The 25,001-nt window shown below is 37.8% G+C and overlaps 1 long non-coding RNA gene and 1 pseudogene across 3 annotated transcripts; both read right to left on the bottom strand.

The window, feature by feature from the left end:
* Nucleotides 1-1,777: 1,777 nt before the first annotated feature.
* Nucleotides 1,778-13,504, bottom strand: LOC110058075 (uncharacterized; annotated as a pseudogene).
* A 1,614-nt stretch (nucleotides 13,505-15,118) lies between these two features.
* Nucleotides 15,119-23,994, bottom strand: LOC149116449 (uncharacterized). 3 transcript variants are annotated; one of them, XR_016205753.1, is made up of 5 exons: nucleotides 22,753-23,994; nucleotides 20,405-20,489; nucleotides 17,380-20,191; nucleotides 16,748-16,951; nucleotides 15,119-16,547 (listed from the first exon to the last, which is right to left on the bottom strand). It is a non-coding gene; the product is annotated as an uncharacterized LOC149116449 (long non-coding RNA). The 3 variants fall into 3 exon arrangements; XR_016205752.1 differs by having other exon boundaries at nucleotides 17,380-19,423; XR_016205751.1 differs by having other exon boundaries at nucleotides 17,380-20,489.
* Nucleotides 23,995-25,001: the final 1,007 nt, after the last annotated feature.

Genomic DNA, 25,001 nt, shown 5'->3' with positions numbered 1-25,001 from the left:
GATCAGCTCAACAAGTCTTATTTCAAGAATATTGTAGAGTTTTAAATCAACCCTGGATTTTGCTCTCTATTACGTGTTTTGTAAATCCACGTGTTACAAATCCCATCCAATCCAATTCAATCCAGTCCAGTCCAGTCCAATCTATATTTTACAATATGGCGCTTGAAGAGCTCGAGGAAGTCTCGATATGGTTTCATCAGCCGCTCCAGTTACGAAAACTAAGACTTTTTTTTTTTCTTCTTGGCTCACGTCGAAGGTCTCGCTGCTCACGGTAGTAGACAGAACTGAGCCACGAAAAGGCACAAACTTCAAAAAACGTTCCCAAACCTCGCGAAAGTCCGCGAAGAGAGAGCGTGACTTCCAAGACTGCTTAACTAAGTAGGCAAGGAAGTGGGGACTGTGAGGAGGGGGCTGGAGCAAAAAAATTACCGTGCGAATGGACCCCTCCTCCTCCCTCTGGGGTAGTTCTGTCAACGATTTGGATTGTTTTGGTCGAAAAACAAAAATTGAAAATTGATTTCAATTTTCAATTTTCACCTTTTAGACTTCGTCGGCAACAGAAAAGCTAAGCCCTGCCACAGACCGCAACATTGTCGGAGAAACAAAATTGCCTCCCAGTTCCATTTTTCTCTTCGTTGTTGACAGGACTGAAGCAAAAATACAAGTTCTGTTCCAATGTTCTACCGAAAGGAAAAAAGTCAAATATTTTCGATTTAGCACTTTCTTATTTTTTACGATAAAAAGTCATGAAAATCAATTTTTTTTTTATTTTATTTTAAAAGGAAATTGGATGGACGAATGACCCACGGACCTAGAATATACAACTAATTTAACAAAGAGAAATCTTAAAACATACTAATATGGGTCAAACTTCTAGGTGCAGCACCTAGCCAGCTCCACGTTAAGTAATACTTTTCTTGAACAGTTTATAGTTACTTATTTGCCTGTATCCGCTTGGTAGTGCGTTCCATAGCCTGGCCCTTGACATCTTATCGATTTTAATCCATACTTGGTTGTATTTACTTTCGGCAATGCCAGAATTGCATCTAGTTGGAATTCTCGTAGATTATAATGACTTTCTCTTCGTTTTAATAAATGGCAGTTGAATGTCGACGCCCTCTGCTTATTGACTACTTTATGAACTGTAGTCAGTATCGTAGCAAGTCTCTGATTTGACAGTGTTTGCTGGCCACACCGTTTTAACAACATCTCGTATGAGAAGCTATTGTCTCGGTAAACGAAGCGCAGTGCTTTGTCGTTGATTTTCTCTAATTTATCGGACGCGCGTTTCTTTGCAAAATGCCAAGTCTCAGCATAATAACTGAAATGAGTGCTGGAATTGAAGTGCTGGAAACTGTTTTGAGCCACCTCAATTGTGATCTTTTAAAAAAGTTTCCTCAGGTGAAATATTCCACAATTGTCAGTTTCTTGGTTTTTACAAAAATCAATACTTTTAACCTATGCTTAAAACATTTCTAATGAATTTTACTGAAAAGGGGGGGGGGGGGGGGGGGGAGGAGACAAGTAAAGTAAAAGAGCTGTGGTCAGTGTGCTAATTATTAAAGAACTTCACCAGAGGAAACACTTAGAAGTGTTGCTACTTCTAATTGCCAATGTATTGGCATTCAGATTTCTATGGGTGCAAATTTCACTAAATCACTCAATCTATCTCTGTTAACTTTGCTGCAAATCAGCAGACAGTGTACATCGTTTTATCATTTCGGAAAATTGGGAGATTCGCCGTCGGATCTCTGATGCAAATCATGAAATAAGGGACTTTGTTTTTTCAAATGTGCTACCCCTGCTACCTTTAACTTGTATAGGCGTAAATCTGTTTAAACCTTCGCCACTGTCTGCTGATCTCAAATGAAATGAATTCCCAATAAAGAAATGACAAACAATCACCTGTAAAATAACACAGTACAAATGCTTTTAATATACATCAATAAGCCTTTTTTCTGTGAACGTATTACTAACAAGCTAGACAACTGTCTAAAAATCCCCCTCGCCCTTAATTAGGGAGACAACTGCTCACAAATATATCCAGTGTAAAAAAGCATCCCAAGTCATTCCATTCTCCACCATCAAAGCCACGGAAATCATGCCATTGCAACTGGAAACTTCCCTTTGAAATATGTCCACAATCTTGATCATCCCTGAGGTTGTTAGGGTTAATTTTCCCCAGTTGGTGTATTTTCCAAGTAAGCTTTCATCCGTCCAGATCCACTTGCCTTCTATCATCTGATCACTCAGTCCGATCCAGTAAGTCCCTTTAGGTGCCTTGAGGAAGGTCCTTGTAAGGAAGTCGTTCTCCTCTGCTGATTCGATCTTTACCAACTGTGCTCCGAGTCTTTTGCATTTGGCCTCCGCATTGTTCCAGGTCTCGGGCGCTGTAAATGCCTTGTAACATGAACCAGAAAGTGGCCCTCCAGCGGGAATAAAATCTAAAGGGAGAATATAGAATTGACACCTTCGTCACCTTACTTCCAACAGCTTTCCAGACATTAATAGACAAGAATGTGTTTAAAATTGTTCATGGGGCATTATGTCTATCTATTTCACTTCTTTTTTTTTTTTTTCAGTTGAAATATTCCTACAAAGGTATCAAGGCTGTGGATCAAAACCTTGAAGGTGTTACACATTCACGTGTTCATTTTGTCCTTTAGAAGCCCACATTACACACGTGATGTACATTGAAAGAACAGGATCTTACCGAACAGGTGATGAAAGTTCAGCTCGCTTTAGAGCTTTTTATGAGTTTATCTCTCTTTAAAATATTAATATGTGTTAAACTGATACAGACTAATCTTCGTTTCCGTGACCAATATTATTGCATTGAGATTCCTCAATTTTTCAAGGATATCAACATATCAAAATACCTTCTCTACACTGTTCCGCTCTACACCCCTCATGGCAGTCGCATCTATATCCTTTATCGATAAACCCTACTTGGTATAAGGCACATTTCCGAGGGCAATGACTGGTATGGCAACAATTCTGGAAGAAAGATATATTATAAAAATAAGGATTTCTGTAATTACTGGAGGCAAAACTCTTTATTAAGAGTTTCACACATTTTAGCGGAGCTCCGGCGGCCCGAAGGAATGCCAAGCAGACTCCCATACTCAGAGAAACCCGTGAATCGCCTTTCTCATGGTAGAAATGGTAGCGGTGTTGCTCATGGGCGCTTATGCACGACGACGATTCCAGCTAATAGGTTAACCGAGACATATATCCTTGGTTTACAGCGTAGGTCTTTGATATTGGAAATTCATGTTATGGTCAATTGACACCTATCAAAACAAGTTATCCCCTGACCAGTATCACGTGACCATATTACGGGCTTAAATTTATTGCTCATCGAGGTCGCTTTTTTTGAAGTTGACTACCTCCCGAGTACTGTTTTCACGATTGGGTTGTGGGCTTAAGCTGGGTTAACTTACTATAATCAAGGCCGGGTTGTTTGGAAGCATTCGGAAGCCGGTTAACTCTAACCTAGGATTAAGAGTTAACCAAAGCATAAATTTTTCTTGTATGAAAATGTTTTTCTCTGCTTACGTTTTCTGCAGTTTAAGTTTATTCAAACTCAAAAGGCCAAATAGTATAAACAGAAAACTTCACCGAAGAGTTGAAAAAAAAAAAAATTCAAATCGAAAATATAGTCAAGGATTGATTTAACCAGCACGAATAAAAACAAACGGGAACAGACATTCCCAAGTCATAACAAAGTAAATCAAACAATCCTATCTGCAGTAGTTAAACATGTACCTCAACAACATGGTAAGTGTAAAGTTGTCTCTCCACCAACTCACGATGAGATGGACTTTCATCTGTGTCATTGTTCAACTCACAAATGTGTGATCCTTTATCTAAGGGTCCCACATTGACTGACACACAGTTTGGCTCCAAGTAACGCTTCAGTCGGCAGCTTCCTTCATCGGATACTTTCTCCGTTCTTATCAAGTGACCCTCGAGTGCTTTGTTTGACAATGGTTCCTTGAATATTAAGATACGGTCATATTCAATCGTCAGCCCTGCAAAAAAAAAACAACAACAACAACAACAACAACATACAAACAAACAAACAAACAACAACAACAACAACAAATAAAACAAACAAAGAATGAAGTGAAGACATTCCACCGGGCATGTCGGCCATTTGTTGTCGATTGTGCAAACAACTTCCCACGCTTTTAGCATTAACCCTTTGACGCCCAAGTGGCCATATACGACCACTTAATGGTCGTGCTCTTTGTACCACTTGTGACGTCATCAATTTAAATGTCATCAGACATTCTTGATGAGCAGATAGTAGTACTAGGCTAGGCCTTTCCACACAATGGCCAGGTTTAGATATCGACGACATTCCGACGTCGCAAATCGAAAAACAAGGTTATCAGTTTTGGTGCAAAAACGGTGGTAAAATGGTCTACCACGCCAATGATTGATCAAGGTCCATTTCTAGGCTTCGCCCGTGATTACCATCCAACTTTTCACGGCAGCCAGAAAGAACATACAACGCAAAAGGTAGCCAGTGTAAAAGGGCCGAGAAAAACAGAAAGGAAAGGGGCAACAAACAAAATTGAGAACGGTTAATGGCAAAAAAAAAAGTCCAAATTTTGGCTTATGCGTATGCCCGGAATTGAAATTTTGCTCAATTTTGTGCCTATTCCTCTCCTTTCGTGTCTCTCCTTTTAGTAAAAAAAAAGCTTTCTTAGCAAAACTTAGGCTTATTTAGCGTCATGGCGGCTAAAAAACCTGAGTAAACGGTTAAAAAACGGTATTTTTTGGCTAAAGTTTGGTATCCAAAGGGTTAAATTGAATAAATTATTACTATTATTATTCCCATTGCCATTGCCATTGCCATTACCATTGCCATTACCATTACCATTGCCATTGCCATTGCCATTGCCATTGCCATTGCCATTGCCATTGCCATTGCCATTGCCATTGCCATTGCCATTGCCGTTGCCATTGCCATTGCCATTGCCATTGCCATTACCATTACCGTTACCATTACTCTGACCATTCCCATCACTATTACCATTACTATTACTATGTCATAGTTTACGACTATCTGGACTCTTAATCTTTTGTAGGAGCGCATTTCTTAGGGCGTAAAGGCAGTTATATATGTCAGTTAATTATAATGTAGAAATTGATTGCCCTAAAGGATAAATGTAAATAGGGTATAATAAAAAGATATCTGTAAATGTGAGGTCAGTTCTGCCCATTTTTACCCTTTTTTACCCAAAGTATAACACAAAGCGTTCTCTGTGCACAATTTTAATCCAACTAGCAGGGTGCTAAAAATTGCAGCCTCCACTGAGGAAGGTTGGCGAGGTAAAATATAATTCGATGTTTTCCTACCTAGCAATTTTATCAGCGGACACACGTTAAATAAACAGTTTGCGGGTTGTTTAAGGTGGCTCCAAGCAGTAATATTTCCGTGAGAAGCCTGGGCTCTAACGCGAACTTCAGCACGAGGATAAAGGACGCGATCACCCGAGGGGTCGGGAGATTTAAAGTTTGCAAAACTCACAACAAACTTGGCAGCGCGAGTGCTACTTCGTAAAACTTTGTTTCCGCTAAGTTTAGTGAGCTGTTTGCAATATCACTTACTTTTACCTTCGAAAACATCCATCCTTCAGGCAATTACAAAGGAATAAAGATTCTTTTAAACCGCTGTGCCGGAACGTAAACGAAAAATTGTGAAGGTAATATTGCGATCGATCGCGCCGGCTATCAATCTACAAAATCAGCAGGAAAAAAACTACTCTTCAGGTTTTCTTCGTTCTTTTACTGTGCCAGTCTTACTCTCGGGTATTTGTGATACTCTTCTTCTACCGCTTATGCTGCTAACGACAACAGTGAAAAAAAAAAAAACACTATTCGCGGGTATTCGCATTTATTCGCGTGGAATTGCGGGCTTTACTGAACAGCAGACCGTCTTCATTCGTGCGCAAAGTGCGATCTTGCAAAGTCTAGATTTTAATTTACGTGCAGGACGCGCGTGAAAAATTCCTTATCCACGAAGCCAATTTCTCAAAAACTGATCCGGTGACCCTCCCTTTTTAGTGCAAAAAATTATTCAGCAGCAAAAGCGGAATGTATGTGCGAAATTGTAAAAAAAAAGCTGTGGAGTGAAATTTTTCCAACTTAGAAATTTCCGTTTTTTAAAATTCAAGCAAAATCTACTCCACAATTTTCTTTTTATAATTTCCTCTGTTTGTTCTTCTGTATGTAATAAAAATATTATTATAAAAAAAAAAAAAAAAATGGGGTCACCGGCTAAGATAGATGCAATTGATGGTAAAAAGTGGGTCAAGTTTGTTGCTATGCAACACAACAGTGCACCTTTAATTTATGACTTGAACACAATGAAAAGTACAGTGGAAAGTTACCTTAAAAAAAAAAATAGCACAGCCATTCAAAACAATACAGTTCCAAGCCTGAAAAATCGCACTAGGTTGTAAAAGTCTCAAAAAAACAGAAAACTGTTTTGAGCACCTTAAGCCATAAAACGTAGCAGGTGAAATAAAATATTCCGTTATGATATATTCAATTTTATTCAGGCGAAGTAATCTGCCGACAGTATAAATAGTCTTATGAATGCGAGCTAGTGACACTTAAGTAAAATGCTTTCAAAATTTAACGAATGCTCAAATACCACGAGTATCGTCAATCTTTACTTGCTCAGAATTTCATACGAAAAGTCAATTATCATATGAGTGACCATGAGAAGATTAAGAGCGCGCCTATTAACTTGCACTTTATTCCAAATTACAAATTATCGATAAATTAGCCTGCCTCAGTTAATCAGGTCAAGAAACTTCCTTAGTGATATAACAAGCCGAGAAGTTAAAAAATCTTAACCCTGAACATAAAATTATTATTATTATTATTTCGTCAATTTTAGGGCTTTATCATAATTCAAAGACTATACCATCTCGTCTTAGCCACAAGTGTACTTTTGGGCCGTCACAATTAATTGACACTTCCACACATGTTTCCTAAGATGTTATAAAAGTATCCAGCTGTTCTCTTTAAAAGACCGGGTTCTTTTTATTTGTTTCCTTCTTTATTTTATTTTATGTTATTTATGTTTTTGTTTTTGTGTCTATTTCAACTTAACATAGGTCAAGTCATGTGGCGCATGCTAAAATATACGTCTAACCCGTAAATTGAAATTTGACGACGGATGGTCAAATATTTGCATTTTTAACGTACTTTGAAAAGCTCTCGCGTCGCCCACAATCATTTGCCCAAAGAAATTTTTACAGGAATCTGTAGACCATCCTTCTGCGATTCAAGCACCAGAAGCTTAATTCATTTGAAAGTTTCGCACATGGTGAAATTTAATTATATTCACGAAGTACTTTTAAGTGAATGAAATTCATGTCTTCGAAATTTAATTATTTTGCGCCCAAAAAGACAACGCAACATTCCCTAAAATCAACCCAGTACACATTTAAACATTGCACAAAAATATTTGAGTGTTTTAAAGACGGAAGAATGGTGTGGTTTTGCATGAGAGGCTCTCAAACCTGTTTAATAAAATGGTGCGTCGAATGACGATTTTAACGGCATTTGGTAATTTGCATATTTCTTTGAAATAAAAGGATATTTTGCCAAAAAAAGTATCCAGTAGTTTTCGTCATGCCCTAGCCTATCTACCATAAGAATATGAGCGAAATCGAATTTTCGACCCTTGCCGCGAAATTAAGAATTTGTCTGATTTTTACAGGTAGGCACTCTTAAGACTTTGAAGGGGCCCATGCTTGTTTCGCGATTACAGAATTGGTCACTTATCCCCGAACTGAGCATTATAAAATAATTTAAAAGCTCATTTGAAGAGGGAAAAGTCTTCTGCCAATTTTCAATTAACAATGAATTACAGTTTGTCCAACTAATCAACATTTCGTAGGGCGCCGATTGGTAACTTTTTGGAAACAGCTAGTTCTGTGCTTTTAGTGATCGCTTTATTAATTCTCAGTTTGTTTTCTTTCTCATTTTGGTGACACTTCAAGGCCTCCGAATAAGAGCTGTGCATTAATATTGTTTCGTTTGGGGGAGCTCTCAATGCGACGTCACAGTTCGAAATATTTACCAAAGGCACGAACACCTATTAATGCTGTTTTCAATCTTGATATTTTCTTTACGCTTTTAGTCTCTTAGCTATAACATTTCCTTAAAAACTATTTTATATTACTCCAAGAACTGGAAAGTTGACCTCATTTTCAAAATGCTCTATATTTCATCAATCTGTCTTTAATTTGCGTTTACACTTCATTTATATTCCGCAATTGCATAGTGTCAGGTACATCACCTAGGATTGCCGGGATTAAGAATACCTGCTCAGACCAGGCCCCTCCTTATTTTGGGTGAAAAAAGAAGAAATGACTGAAGGAAGAAAAGCCGGCAGGGCAAGTAAAACTAAATCGGGCCCTCCCCTTAGCTCAAAGTCTGGATCCGCCACTGCTGCTGGTCCGTCTGTTAGTACCGTAACTTACGTGCCAGACGTTTGGTGATTCAGGCAGTTCTGTATCGCAGAAAGAGTTTCAAAAATTCAAATGATTCGTTGCGTTAAAGTTTCTTTTTTATTGTCGACACAACAGCCCTCGAGCAATGAGCACGTAGGAATTCTGTCAGATGTGGCTAAACAGGCACACGAGCGCCCAAGCATAAATAGAACCAACATACCGTGCGGCACGAAAGTTTTGCTGGAGTTGAATTTGACGGACGCCTTTTTTTTTTTTTGTAGTGTGCGGGAACAAGTTTTTGCTATTGTGATTGACCGGTTTTTCTTGCTGGGTATTAATTTTTTGTGATTTTCAGGTCACCTTTAATTTGGATTACAACAGACCATTTATTTTAGTTCTATTTCTCAACATTAACCTACAATGCACAAATCAAGTGAAACAACAGGCAAAGATGAAACACACGCCAATCAGTGTCACCCTCTTACAATTACATCTTGCTTACAGGGCTTAAGTGTGGCTGATAGAACCTTCAGATGATCCTTTTCTGTAGAATTTTTTAGACACCTGTAGCGAACCAACGGCAATTCCATCATTTTATTTCTGAAGGTTTTGTTTGTTATTTCATCGCTTTCATTCTGAACGTAAGAGACGTTTTAAGTAAATTTCATCGACCGAATTCTACATGTGATGCTTGTGTGAAAAATATCGCCAGCGGAGTAAATGGGATCGCGGAAAAAACCGCCGAATATTGCAAAACTTGGAACCCGCAAAAATTTCATGCTGCACGGTAAGCAGAGATAATTGGTGCCTTTTCTTATTAAAAAAAGGTTCTCAACAAAAGGCGCTAAATAATCTGGCACCTTATTGTGTTTGCCTATGTTGCTTATGCTCATGAGCTAGCAAGAGTAAATCAGCCTTGCTATACACGCATAAATACTGAACAGGTAGGTCTGAGTTTCCATGTAACTGTAGGTTGGTGTTTCAATGGAAAATGGACGTGTGGTTTCGATCAAAATCCGGATCCAGCACAACAAACAAAGCAGAATCAATTCATTTTCTTAAAATTTATTTACATGCATTTTATTGTACGCAATTTAGTTTGTGCATGTTCGTGATCAATATTCAGATTTTTGTCCTTTCTTTCTTTTTTTCTTTTTTTCGTTTTTTTTTTTATTTTTTATTTTTTTTTTACTGCCATTAATGATCGCAGAGGCTGACCTCGTAAAATGCTTTAATAATCCTTAATAAATGTGCGCGACCCTAAAACAATCTTATAGCTGCATAGAAAACAACTTTTTTTCATTTGGAGAGAATCACACAGATCTCAAACAGTTACATCACAGTGAACTGGTCAACAAAATGCTTATTTTCACTAAATAACTGCCCAAAAATTCTCATCCTTGGTTATGGAGAAAACTGCTCACAAATATATCCCAGCCGCACATCACATTCTAAGTCATTCCACTCTCCATTATATCCCCTGAAGGTATACCGCAATATGAAGTGTCCGTATCGCACTCCGAGCCTAAAGCTTCCCTTCAATATATGTCCACAGTGTTGATTACCGTTGCTGTTGTTAGGGTTACTACCTCCCCAGTTGGTGTCGTTTCCTAGAGGGCCTCCATCCGTCCAGATCCACTCTCCCTCCTTCACCTGATCACTTAGATCGATCCAGTAGGTCACTGCATATGCCGTGAGGAAAGTCCTTGTAAGGAATTCGTTCTCCTCTGCGGATTCGATCTTCACTAGCTGTGCTCCGAGACTAAGGCAGTTTGCCTGCGCGTTGTTCCAGGTCTCTGGCACAGTTAATACTCTGTAACAGGAACCACAAAGTGAACCTCCACCGGGAATGAAGTCTAAAGGAAGAAAATAAAATTCATTTATTATATGGCTAGTTCCGTGAGCGGGCACGATGAACTCCGTCTCGATCAGTAACCACGCAAAAAAGAAAGAAAGAAAATAACTGGGCCAATTGCCAGCCATCTTGATCTCAGCTTGGTTAATGACCCATATGTCTTTTTCCCCTTATCTCGACGGCTATCCGTCAACAGAGAACACAAACTTTCATTTTAAATCACTGTGTTCGCACAAATAAAAATTATTTTCTAAACCGTTATAGGGACTTGCTTAACAAAACAACCACAGAAAAATTTGGTTAGTAATACACGACGAGCCAGTATAACGCAGACATGTTTAAAATATTGTTTGTTACGAAAACGATAACGGTACTTTAAGAGCGCGAAAAATGTGTTAAATTGATGTAAGATTAGCCTGGTTTTATTTCAGTTTCGGAATATGATGTTATTTGATTAAGGTTCAAGTCTTTCTCCGTGGAAATAGATATGTCAATACCTTCATTGCACTGTTTCCCTCCATACCCCTTACGGCAGTCACATCTATATCCCTTATCGGTAAACCCTACTTGACAGGAGGCATATTTCCCCGGACAAGGTTTGCAATGGCAAGCATTCTGAATTTAAAGAACAAAAACAAAAAAAACAAAAACAAAAAAGAAAGAAAGAAATTCAAGTTAGTGATAAAATTACAGGGATTCGAGCGTTCCATTTTAAAATATTTTCCAATTGACATTGAAAAAGCAGCTTGAGATAAGTGAATTGAACAGCAGGAAAGAAAGTGTTCAGTTATAAAATATTTTCATATTATCGAAGCCAGTTTGATCGTGATGCCCTTTCACATTGTTTTGCCTAATTCCTCGTTAGTCTTTAATTGCTCACACCCAAGAGAGATGATGGGAAGGATCAAGAATGGCAGAGTTTATCACCCATACAGCCCTTTTTCCCACGGTAATATCTCTCAAGTTATTTCTGGATCACTCCCAGGAGGGTCCAGGTATAGACAATCCTGTGACATAACACGGATTTTGTTAACGAACGTAGACAGACCAAGCACCCAAGTGTAAGCTAGTGGGAAGATACACTTCCGTGTCATGCAAAGGATATCAATTCAGTCTCATCTAGTTATAATTATACCTCAACAGCATGGTGAGTATAAAGTTCCCTCTCCGCCAACGCAAGATGAGATGCACTTTCATCTGTGTCATTGTTCAACTCACAAATGTGTGATCCTTTATCTAAGGGTCCCACATTGACTGACACACAGTTTGGCTCCAAGTAACACTTCAGTCGGCAGCTTCCCTCATCGAGCACTTTCTCCGTTCTTATCAAGTGACCCTCGAGTGCTTTGTTCGACAATGGTTCTTTGAATATTAAGATACGGTCATATTCCGTATCGGACACTGCAGAATATAATGCAAAATATAAGTTACCACGCTTTTGAACTCTCCACCCATGTACATCTCAGTAGGAACCCATGTTTCCTGTGTGACCGTCTAAAGCATCCATGTAAAATCCAGTGATGAAAGAGTCTAAATAGCTTGAAGAAACCAGTCAACCGTGTGGTTTTCTAAACCATTATTGATCAAAATTGAAACATTAATCATAGTTCATCGACGCATACACCTCACAGATGGGGCAGTCTCCATGAAATGCGTTTACGTACTCCGGCACGACTTCAATGAAATTGAATCTGATGGACATCATGTCTATTCGTCTGGTGAGTCTATTTAGAGGGAATCATCCCGGTTTTTTCTCTATTTGGATTTGTTGGGGGAGCTTACAGAATTTCAAAATGTTTTCTAATCAGCGATCTCGATATCTGCATGTAATAGCGAAAAATGCGTGTCACAGTATGGCAAAGCATTTACTTGATATCTCGCGTTAAATGGAATCGCAAACCAACGTCTTACTTTGTCAGGTCAAATGCACAGATAGGCCTAAAACCAATTTCCATTGAAAAGCTGCTAATTGAAACAGCAGGAGCCTCGTTTGCTACCTCCTTTTAAGAGGTCGGTGTTCTTCATACAAAACAAAAGGGTGTTTTTTTGTTTTGTTTTGTTTTGTTTTGTTTTTTTTTAAATTTGTTTCAACTGTTTCTTCGACAACGTTGTACCTTTTGACGGAGTCTCGAACATAAGCCCCTAATTACGATGTTTACTTTTTTCGAAAATTATATTTCCTCATCCTTCTAATTTGAGGTGTTACCTTATATCTATGTAAAAATACCAGTTTTACACCTAGATTTAGAAATGGAATTTCTTTCGGTCGAGTCAATTTATCGATCGAAGACATTATTATATATATTTTTTATTATTATTATTTATTTTTCGGGTTCATGATGTTAATTAACACTTATTCTCAACATTGAAAAGAAAACCTCGCGGTCTTCCATGTCATAATAATAAACTTTAATAGATTCATCCTCTCAAAGGTTTTTCAAAACTCTTTACAATAATAATGATAAAAAGTAAAGAAAAAAAATGTTCTCTAGTATAAAAACGCTGCCAAAATGTCATGATATAAAACAGTAAGTCAATTAAGACTATGAAGCCGTTTTTCACGGCAGCTTGGGTTATTTTACTCTTGGTTTATTTCACTCTTGCTATAACAGCTTGACAATTTAAACAGTGCCTTCATTTCAAGACCCAACAATTGAAGCGAAGTTCGAAATTCATAATTTATGAACAACTTCACAGAATCAAATATTGCCTTTCTCTGAAAGATCAGACATTCATCATATTAGAAAATAATGTCTAAATATTGCCACAATTGATTAATCTAGCCTGAGTATTTGATGTAATAGATATTGTTTATCGACTTGTGCTCAAGTAAACGTAAAAACTAAAGCAAAACCAAAAAAAATTAATTTACTGCGTTGTTAGAATTTGGTTTCTAACAACATTCCTACGATTTGCCTTTTTCAGGAATTGTGGTAAATGGTTCAGTCGTCTTTATTTAGTTTTCTTCTATGACCACAGCTTATGTCAAAATAGTGAGCTTTTGGGATGCCTTATTTCGTATTTGCTGAGTTGTGATCAACATGAATTATTCCACTAACAGCTAAAGCTTATGTTTGAATTAAACTCATAACTTACCACAACACACCAGTAGATTCAACCTTGAGATTATCCATAAGTGTAGTGTTAACGCCTTAAAATGGTCCATCTTTAATCCCTAATAACCCTGGTCTGCTCTTACCGCGCCATAACTGACGCTATTGAAATTTTTAAACATGGTTTGTTGTGGTAGCCAAATATTTAATAAAACACTTATCTGAGCATACTGCAGCTCTGAATTCCTGATTGGCCCGTCACTCTCAGGTTATTTGCGACCATTATTCTTTCCCCAAAAGCAATCAACAATCCGCCAATCAAATGCCCGCGTTAGGAAAACAGGCCTCTACAGTATTTTTGCATCGTAATTCTAGACAACATATACATATGCACACATCATCAGTATAGTATGTCCTGCAGAAAGCAGCAACCTAAGTGATAACAAAAGAGAATTTGTCCTTCTACGTGAGAATCGTTACTAGCCAGTGCTGAATCGGCTGGTGCTTTTGAGGAAACCACGGGAATTACATGTAGAAGTTACTCCGTATAATGGCAGGCAATCGCGCCACCGTTTTTATGCTTTGCATGCTGCTGTGATCTAAAGGAACTTATCGAACTGTTTCGCCCTATCCCGGTCGGTCTCACGACATGGTCAAGCTGCGAACGAGACCTATGGCTGGTTTTCACTCTCACGTTATAAACATCGTAACTGTTCGTCAACGAGTTAAGTCTAGAATCTGGAATAGGATAAATGACATTTAAACAACCTCAACAAGATTTAGTTCTGTGCAGTTTTTCATTCGCGCGTTATTCGGACCCCAAATGAATAGGGCTTTGTATGGAGACACCATTTTGGTGCCCCTCGGAAGGACACCAGCATCGTGGGCGTAAAGTAACAGGAACATCTGTCATCGAGTTTTGCTATTGAAACAAAGAGTTATTACTCTACTGAGCTCCAACACATTGAATTAAATACTTCTCCTAGTACAAAAGCTGTGAATTTAACTTCACTACTGATGCTAGTATTCCCCAAGCTCGTTAAATATTAAGCGCCCAAACCTCATTATACACAGCACCCCGAGGGTAAGCTTTATGATTGGCCATGCATAGTCCAACATTGCCCCTTGGGCTAATATCATTGTTTACATGATAGTAATCCCGAAACGAGGTACGGTTCAACGAGGAGTAAAACAGAGACAGGGAATCTGGGGGCAAATTTTTGAACGTCACCTGCTCATTTATTTAGTAAATTTGCGTTTTAAGAGCTAGACGTTTGCTATTTCATGGAATTGCTCAAAGTCGTCACATCCCATACCATGGTCAATGCGAATCGTCCAAACGCTAATAAAGGATTGACCGCATATCTTTGCACCCCTGAAAACTAAATGGCAAACTCGGCAATGCCCGATTTGTTAAAGGGTAATGCATGAGCTGTATCTTTCTAACAAAATTTCTTCTTAAGATTTCTGTTGGTACAGCAATACATATATACGGTTACGAGAGCTCAAAAATAAACTAAACTGTGCTCTTCAAGAAGTTCTCCTCCAGAAGGATTTTATAGCGGAGCTCTAGCGAGCGAAGCGCATCAGCGGAGCATCATGGGTAGGAATCTTTCGTTAAACCATTAGGCCGATTTGTTTAATATATAGATTTAGGCCAGCCTAAAAGCGGAGCTCCTCAGTTATTTTTCGGAATTTTGCTACTAATGAAAATAATCCAACATGTATGAGGTAAATTGCGAATGATTTAATAGTTTCAGCCGGAACTAGTATTACATCAGCAGATCGAGGTGAAAGATGGTGTGATTATGAAATATGGAGCCATGATTTCAAGGATTTCTGGAAAGCCACCAAAAATCTTGATCACATAACACAACTGTCTTCTGTGCTTTTTGGTGGCATTTCTTGTTCTTTCCTACCTTATTGAGAAAGACAAGGCATTGTTATTAATCATCATATTCTTCCTTAGTTAACATGGGGACTCCCACACAAAAGAAGTTTACACATTTTTTTGTTGTGGGGACTGATTGAAATACAGTGGTTACAATATACTCAGTCCCTGAATCTCTACCAAATGTAATCTCACAAAAATACCAAAACAGTATACATATGTGAAAAGTTGGAAAGTTTTGTTTTCTAACTTGTCCCCAAAGATGCATTTAGCCATCTTCACTATTGTATGGAGTCTGCTCCTGCTGGAAGGGTTTGCAATGAGCAAAATCACCCTCGCATAAATGGTAATTACGATATATTTTTTTTTTTTTTGCTGATCATGAATACTTGCATAGGCTTCTAATAGTAATTTTATTACTCAATTTCAATGTGATTTGTTCTTTTTCTCGACTGGCATTGTGGACTACAAGAGCTGTTATTGGGTTCCATTAATTAATTTTGCTATGATTAAATTATACCAAGAATTATCAGTAAGCTAAGAGGAAATTATATTATGTACATGTATTTTGTCTGCACTACACAACCAAATGCACTCCAAGGATATCAGGCATAGGTACATTTGTCAGAAGAGCCCAGCATATCCAAGATATGTTTTGATTGACACATCACTTACGATAATTTACAGCAAAATGGATAAAAAATACATCAATATCCTACATGCACCAAAGCCAGACATGGGGTTATAAGGAAATCATTTAAACAACAGATTGAAGTAATTTATAAATTAGAGAACACTATTTCTACAACAGAATGGAACAAATTAACCTTATTGGACATTGCGAATGGCAAGGCTGTCTGTAGAACGTCACAAATTTCTCAACCCTTTCTTTCTACAAAAATGCTAATCCTGCAACTTTGCTTAAGACCCAGTTCTCCATTTCGTGTTGGCAAAATATCAATTTATGCCATGTCCAATGCAGATTATCACAAAATTGATTTAAAAGCTCAATAAATATCATTTTAAAGCCAAAAAGCCAATTATTTAAATAAACCATGAGTAAATTATCTCTAAGAAAAACTGATTAATTTAACAGGCACTTAAAAATAATTAGTTAATATGTGTTTCTTAATAATGTAATGCAGTGTATCTGTCACAATGTTGCAGCTATGATATTACTACACAAAGGATGGGTTGCAGAACTGAACCTCCAAGTCAGTTTATTCAATGAACTTGGTGCAGAATTTATAATCCCATCAAGTTGTCTGTAAATACAGAGAAACCAAACAAAGCATTACAATCATAAGTAATGAATTACTGAACTCTTTTACATGTATGAGCAGTGTATGTTCCATTAATATTGGGGATCTCTCAGAAGCTGCATCCATGATAAATTAATTTGTTCCCAGATGCATTTGTTTATAGCACTTTTCACAAATTAATATATCTGTCAGAAATATCTCACCAGGCCATGCTTGCTTTGAAAATCTTTGATGTTTTAATACAGGCTGCCCATCTGTAAACTGTTCATATATTGACTGACAGGAACAGGCATGTAATTCCTCTCTTTGATATACAGTGTACTTCATTGTGACTTGTTTACTGAGTGTTAGTAGTGAATCAAATGCTAGGGGTTGGTACTCCAACTTTCACAGTGGCAGGCTCTGCCCTGAGATACAAAGCAAACTTACATAACTGTTATGAACTTCGCAACTTACTTTCGAGAGCAAATGCAATTTGCTTCAAACAAGAAACTGGAACACTGGAAGTTACAACAATGTGCACAGTCCCAATCACAGGGTCATCCAGGCTGTTTGTTTGTACATGTACATATAACTGTACAACTGTATATGAGTTCAGCTTCCAGAAGAAAATCAGAGTTTGTTAGGATAAATACTGATGTTCTTGCTTACTCAATGAATGAATGTGCAGTTCCAGAAGATATTCACACCCAACACCCATTCATGGCCAGTCTTTAGAAATTCCAAATTAAAGTATCAGGAATCAAGAGCTCTAACAGAGAAAAAACCTCCATGTGGGGTATGAATCTTTTCTTGAGGAAAACAATTACAAAATAATGTTTAAGAAACATCTTACCTTTCAGAGAATTTTGTAATCTACACTGTCTGGCCAGTTCATATATTTGACAAGTTGACACTGGGCATGTTTGTAAATTTGTGCACTTCAACATCACATTACTATGCAGTTGCACTGGTCAACTAAAAACAGCATAATTTGGTTAATTAATATACACTGTACATTATTAGGCTGAAATATTGGTGTAGGTTGTTGCACATCAACAGATACAGAAGCTATTTTCACCTGAATCATAAGAAGTGAAAAATCGTGCATGAGACATTTACATCTACATGTAACAGCCCTCCACCTCAGAACCATCACAGATATGATATGACATTTTTAAACTCTCTGAAATTTCAGATTATTCAAGATTAACATATGCACATACATCATCTGGGGCAACCCCAAAACACTGAATGTGGAAACCGAAATCCGGAATCCAGAATCTGGAATCCAGAATCTGTAATCCGGAACTGAAAACCAGAATCTGGAATCCAGATATTATGAATGATGATAGAAATAATTTACTTCAGCAATGTCTAATTAATAAATATGAGCAAAAATTATTTTCTTGTTAGTTATTTTCTTGGCTTTACTTCAGCCACAGACTGTAATTGCTAAAAAATGATTGACTAGTTCTGAACAACCCTTAGCTATATATCTGGCCCGGTTGTTCAAAAGTTGCATAAAGCTATCCATTGGGTACATCACTATCCAGTCAGGGTTACTGATTTTTTGGGTGGATAGAGTTACTCATAGCCTGCGAGCAGGCTCTAGTATCTGTCTCTAGTGTCTGAGCAGGCTAAATAGGTGTCTAGTGTTTTTCTGCATTGGCACGTCACCAAGAGCCTTCATGCGGCTTTGCCACTCACGCCCCCAGCCCAAACACGAGAGCCTGCTCATAGGTTAAGTTACCCATCTTTTGTTCAAGCTGGCCCTGGTGAGAGCCCGGTTCTTGTCTAGATCAAATTGCTCTGAGAAGACTGGTGAGTAGCACATTAACAACAAGCTATTAAAGGCTATTGCAGTGAGTTTCTGGCAGTCTTTTAGCATCTTTTAACAACATGTGGTCTGATCTGTTGGCAAGTGAGAAGCAGATGGAAGTAAGTGCGCAACATTTCTACAAATTGTTTTAATATGATGGCCGCCACGAATATGAAATGCTGATTTGTCACAGTATCAGTGTGAAAATTGTGTTAATCTGGAATTGGTCTCGTATCTGTTGGAAAAATCAAATTTCATATTTAGACCAGACAGGTTAGCCTTTGGACTTCGAAAGTGGGGGGCCTGACCGTCAATGTACAGGGGGCTGCCACTGACGGATATCCTGTTCTCTATGAAATTTTCTATCTTGTTCAGTATCTACTAGACATAAAGGATAAATTTATACTTCCGGTAAATTGAAGATCACTTATTGAACAAAATGGCAATTACCAGCAAGCTTATTTCAGACGCTCTCGAGGTGTTTGGAATAAAATTAAGACGCACTTTACTGAGATTCTCATAATCATAGCCCTCACTAGAAATAACGGTTGCACGATTTCAACAGACGGGGGATTTTTGTTTCAAAAAAGGTTAAGTTTGAGGTCCTTTTTACTTGGCAGCTTATTTTTTACTGTCGAAAAGCTAAGCAAAACAATTTTTGTGTATTTGAAGAACTTATTTTCTTTGATTTGCGGATTCCGGTTTCCGGTTTCTGGATTCCGGTTTTTGGTTCCAGATTCAGGATTCCGGTTTCTTGGTTTTAGGGTTGCCCCATCTTTAACAGAGTGTTTGCTTCACATTCAGTTTACACCTGGCTGTTATCCAGCATAGGCAGACTTATAAGTTTTCCTTCAAAAATATATTGCAACAACTATTGCATCTTTCATTACCTATTCTTGTGATGAAATGACACAAAATCCAAGAACAAGAAGTCATAAGCATAAAACTAACTTACGTGGTGCTTACGGTTAATCTCTTACTGTCTACATATGCCGTCCATAAACTGGTGATGCCTGGACAATGTACTCATTATTTTTCTGATCACACCTTTTAAAACATCACTGTTATATAATTTGTCCTGAAAAAGCAATACATGAAATGTTATGCCTTTGGCACTCACCAAATACCTTTACATGATGTATAATGTACACCATGTAAACATTCACAATAGATCATTTTCACTGTCACGCAATAAAAAGAATAAATTGAAAACCATCCTTTGGAAAAAGCTATGAAATTATGATGTTATAGAAGGTAACTAAATAAGACACTTCTCCAAGTTTTAGGCCTGTACGTTCCCCCAAACTTCAGATATTCGTCGAAATGTTTCGCAGATATTTACAGAGCCCAGTATGAAAACGCCATGTTGGTGTACCTCCGTGGTACACCAATATGGCAGCCGGAAAATAGAGTAAACATCTGGAACTTTCTTTGGCTATCTAGGCGACTGATTATCAGTACTGATCAAAGAAGCATTTACATAAGCACTTTTCGTAATGCTCAAATTTCTAAAAAAGCTCAAAATCACGAGATAAGTTTATATTTTTTGACGAACTCGATCTTAGCCTTATGTCACGCACCTCCATAACCCTGACATTCAAAATGCTCTGGATTCCAAACGAAGCACGTTATTGAACTGTAAAATTGTGAACAGATATAAATATACCACCTCTTATGCCTAACGAGGATAAAAACTTTGGTGGTTCTTTAGTTTTGGATTTTAGAAAGCGATGACGTCACGTGAAAACGATCTATTCTTTTTACTTTCATTGTAACTCTTTTGTGTCATTTTCCCTCACTTGAAGACAGGACTTCCACATTACGTGATAATTTGCCTCTGGAATCTCTATGAATTCACAGGGAGAGATAACAATTAAATCGTGACTAATTTTAGCAAAGGAGGCATTCAAATGTCAGATTTTCATACTAAGTTTATACAGTAACTTTACAATACTCCTCGTATATATATATATATATAACCTCTCAATTATTGCACCTATAGACAGAAGGTGTGCTGGGAGAAGAAATGTTCTAAACTTTCTGAACTTTTCCCCCTTACCTGTAATAGGATGACTATTATGAACTACGGTTTGTAACCAACACCAACATCAGGTTATGTATACACATCTATATTTTGTTGTCGTCTGTAATCATAAAAAAATAAAAATTTAAAATCCACCATAAAGGTCATACTCAATAACACTGCTACATGTAGCACTGTTACTGGAAATCAATTTAAGTGAAACTGTTGAAACAGCTCTGTCAAAATTGTTTCTAACAGTTAAGGCAGGATAACAGAATATACATGTAGCAGACAGCAAAGGCTAGAGATACACACACGTTAGTTATCAGTTAGGATTTGGTGAGCTTCTGTGCTGTAGGTATGGTGGAAAATAATAGATTATCAGAAATGAAGGTTCCTGAGACATCTTTGACAGCACTGAGAGGAATTAATATATAAATTCACAAAAGAAGGAGAAGTTCTTGCCCTGTCCAGTTCTCTGTAATAAAAATATCATTTACATACAAGTCATTTATTATACATGCTTTGTGTTTAAAGCCGATATAATGCACACTCTGATTGGCCAATTCCAGTGCATTATTCACATTTACATAGTATACCTCGGTAAAATCATAAAACATTGCATGCGACTAAAATAAAAAATTTAAAAAATAAAAATAAAAATAAATGCCTAATTCATAACAATTTAAAACACTCAACACTAAAACAAATGTAATTCTTTACTTGAAAATTATTCTCCGGTAATGCCCATGGGCCAATTACAGGCATGCTAAAAAGTCCTAACACAAAGTAAAAGGAAATTAAGAAAACTATTGCTTTTTCCCAGAAAATTGTAGCGACTGAAGACAATGATGGAACACTCTGAGAGTGCATTCTATCAACCTGATGAGATAAAATTTAAGGAGAATAGAGAATTCACAAAGTTATATCACAAACGAATTGGTACTGGACAGGACAAAGGACACTGTACAGCCAGGAAGAAACTGAAACTTTCTTCAACGAGCAAAAAAGTATGCATGCACAACAAAGAAAACAGTCAATAATATTCATTTAACAAGTTAGTTAATAACAAATTAGTGTGAAGAAGAGAGCCGAGAGAGAGAGAGAGAGAGAGAGAGAGAGAGAGAGAGAGAGAGAGAGAGAGAGAGAGAGAGAGAGAGAGAGAGAGAGAGAGAGAGTGGAGATAGGAGAGCGCTCTCTCCAACTAAATTGTGTATATATATGTATGTAAAAGTTATTCTTATTACTGAGAAATGGTCAGGGCAAGAACTTCTATTACACTGTTCAATTTACCGAGTTAATTAGTACAATCTCACTTTTTAGGATCATTTCCATATTAAGTGTAAATACCATATTGGGGAATAACCTCTTATTAAGAAAATAGGGTCCATGTACCCCAACCAAAACCAATGGCATAAATAAAATGAAATAGCCAATCAAAATCAAAGCAGAGCTTAATTTGCCGACAGGATTGCCATGCATAATCGTCTACTCGACATTTTGGACTATACACTGTATAAGCATTTCACCAAACCGAACTAATTGGACAGACAACAAAATAAAACGAGGAAATCTACATTATAAACACAAGATGCATATCACTACATCTGAGCTCGAGTATCAACAGCAATCCCTTCTCAATGAAAGGTGACCGAATAAAAGAGAGGATAAAGAAAATTCGTTTAAGCTTGCAGTGTTCAAGTTTAAAAATTATTCACGCTTAAATTTGAGTGAATATTACTGAGAGTCTGTATTTTTGCCGACGGTTTAATTTAGCTTTGCAGTCATTTTATTGGCAGTAGCTTTACCAGTCTTCAACCAAATGAACCTCGGAATTCACAAAAGCATTTCGCCAAACCGAATAAATTGAACTAACAAAACAAGGAAATCTCCATACTTTGTAATCACAATATGCAAATATTCACATAGGAACAAAAGTAAATTTAGCAAATCCTGTTCGCTTCGGCTTAAAATGGTTTGTAGACCTTTCTTGGTTTTCAAAACAGATGAAGAAATTTTAGCAGTCTACGAAGCGGCAGTGCTAACTAACTCAGAGTAAACTTCAAACCTCGCCCGGCCGTGTTTACAAGTACGGTTTTGGTTAAGCTTATTTTTAGACGTGAGGTTATACGCTTAAGTTGACGACGAAAATCGACAGAAAACTTTATTTGTTTACAACTTACAGCAACCTCCAAAGCGACCCACGTGTTATTGTTTAGAAACGAGCGAAATTAAAACGATGCAATTTTTAAAATCTCTTACAGCATGGCTTCAAATAAGGAAGACTTTCAATGGATTCCAATTGAAAATAAGCTTAGCTAAGCTTATATCGCCGAGGCAACTTAATAATTTTCAGAGCAAACGCAACAACAAAAGTCACTTACCGCAAGTTGGCAATTCAGTTCGGCCAGTGTAAATCTTCCAGGCAGACACTTGCAGCAAAAGTTGTGAAGACTGAACTGAAGTTATATTTTCGATAGATCAACGAATCAACCACTTCTTTCCGCTACGTTTACTGTTTTGTAATTTCTCTAAAACTCTCGGGTACGTTTGATTTCTCTTGTTCATCACCTGACCAAATCATGTGACTTTTGAATTTTCTTGCACGGCTGCACAGCATCACGTTCGCGCGAATTTTGAACTTGGCCATGAGGAGTTCTGCAGTCTTCTGATTTGTCGGGTACTTTCGCCTCCTTTCTATAGCCCTCGTTAGCTTTGGTTCACGGCATTGTTCGGTATTATTTCACCTCCTTTCTCTAGCCCTTGACTAGCTATAATTCACGGCGTTGTTCAGTACTGTTTCGCCTCCTTCCCCAGCGCTGGCCCGCTCAGTCTTTTTCGCGATCTTCTTCGCTACTTCTTTGCCCGTTAATTCTTGCTTTCTGTTTTTTGCTTCAGTGCAACCCTGTCTTAAAAACATTAGATCAACCTCCGCTATCGTTTCTCTTTCAAAATCCCGCCAAGAAAAATGGCATTCTCCCGCTACAAACCGAGGGTGCATGTCTCTGTCAACCTATTAGCTGGAGTATGGCCGCCATCTTGCGCGACTCCGTCGTCGTCGCCGTCGTGCGTACGCGCCCACGAGCAATACCGCTAGTCATGATAACCATGAGAAAATCAATTCATGGGTTTCCTTTGCTTCCCTATATGGGTATGGGGCTCCGCTTGGCGGCCCTTCGGGCCGCCGGAGCTCCGCTATGACATCACTGTGCGAGCAGTAGAGCGAGCAAATGTCCGTTCCACTGTCCTTTCTTCCGTCCCGCGATCCTGTCAGGTAAAAACAGCAGGAAAAGTGGCTGATTCCTTGATCTATAGAAAAGTCTAATTCAATGCAGTCTTCAAAACTTTTGCTGGAGGTTTCAGCCTGGAGAATTCACAGTGAAGTGAACTGCCAAATTGCAGTAGGTGACTCTTTGTTGTGGAAACTTTCTTTGCAATTTCCGAGTTACGGTCGAAAACCAAGAGATCTTTAGAAGCAAACAAGATTTCCTTTATATGACGTTCGTATGTGCTGATCCATATTGTATTAACAAAGTATGAAAACTGCCTCGCTTTGTTTGATCAAAATAAAAAAGAGAGAGAAAAAAGAAATGCTTCAGTTAATGTCCTCGTAAAAGATCGGTAAAGCCACGGTCAATAATGACTGCCAAGCCGTCGGCAAAAATAATATTCAAATTTTGCCTCAGCGTAAACAATTGTTAAACTTAAACAACTTAAGTCTGAAATTTTGGACGTTTCCCGGCTGCTAAATGCATTTCTTAGCTTTGCATTGAATTATAATCAATCTTAAACGAATTTTCTTTAACATTTCTTTCATTTGGTCATCCTTCCTTGAGACGGGATAAGATGTAGTGATATGCATTTTGTGTTTACGCAGGTTCCCAAGTTTAATTGTTGTTGTTGTTGTTGTTCAATTCATTCGGTTCGGTGAGATGCTTATTGGTTATTGTGTCTCTATATATTACGTTGTGATCCTTATTTCAAATCTCCTTACTGTCTCATTTTCTTACATCATTAAATTACTTTTATGGGCTGGCAATTTCTATTTCCCAATGTCTATATAAACGCAAACCATACGTTTGTACCTCAGAAGAAAAATAATCCCGCACCAAGACTCGAACCCCCGACCTTCGTCGAAACCGCGAACTTCAGATTATCGCATCTGAAATCTTACTACCTCGCCAACCTGCATCTGATGAATTATTTATGAAGAACGCTGTGAACCAATGGCTGCCGAGGAGATAAACTGATCTTTCGCGTTTGGTCGGTTCTGATTGCTCTAACATTTACGCTGGGTCACGCAACACACAAACTCCTCAAAATCTTTTGGATAACCCTTGTCCTTTGTACTTCTCAACATATCCGTACCAAATATCACGAGTTGGCCTTTGAGCATTAAATTGACTTGGATTCAATTCAGTTACAAAAAGAGACTGAATGATGGAAAGACTGTGAATGAAATTTCTAAAATTCATTTCCCCCCCTGTTTTAGGCTTTTCGAAAAACGCGCAGCTGTATTTATTTTCATAGTCAGGAAAGATAGACGTTTGAAAACAAAAACAAAAACAAAAACAAAAACAAAACAGAAATGCCACTAAAGGCTACTAATCTTCATAATACTCAAGAAAAAACG

The sequence above is a fragment of the Orbicella faveolata genome, unplaced genomic scaffold (genome assembly GCF_042242905.1).
Source record: "Orbicella faveolata isolate gen_17 unplaced genomic scaffold, um_ofav_v1 contig_12, whole genome shotgun sequence".
Lineage (NCBI taxonomy): Eukaryota > Metazoa > Cnidaria > Anthozoa > Scleractinia > Merulinidae > Orbicella > Orbicella faveolata.
This window is presented reverse-complemented; position numbering and strand designations above follow the sequence as displayed.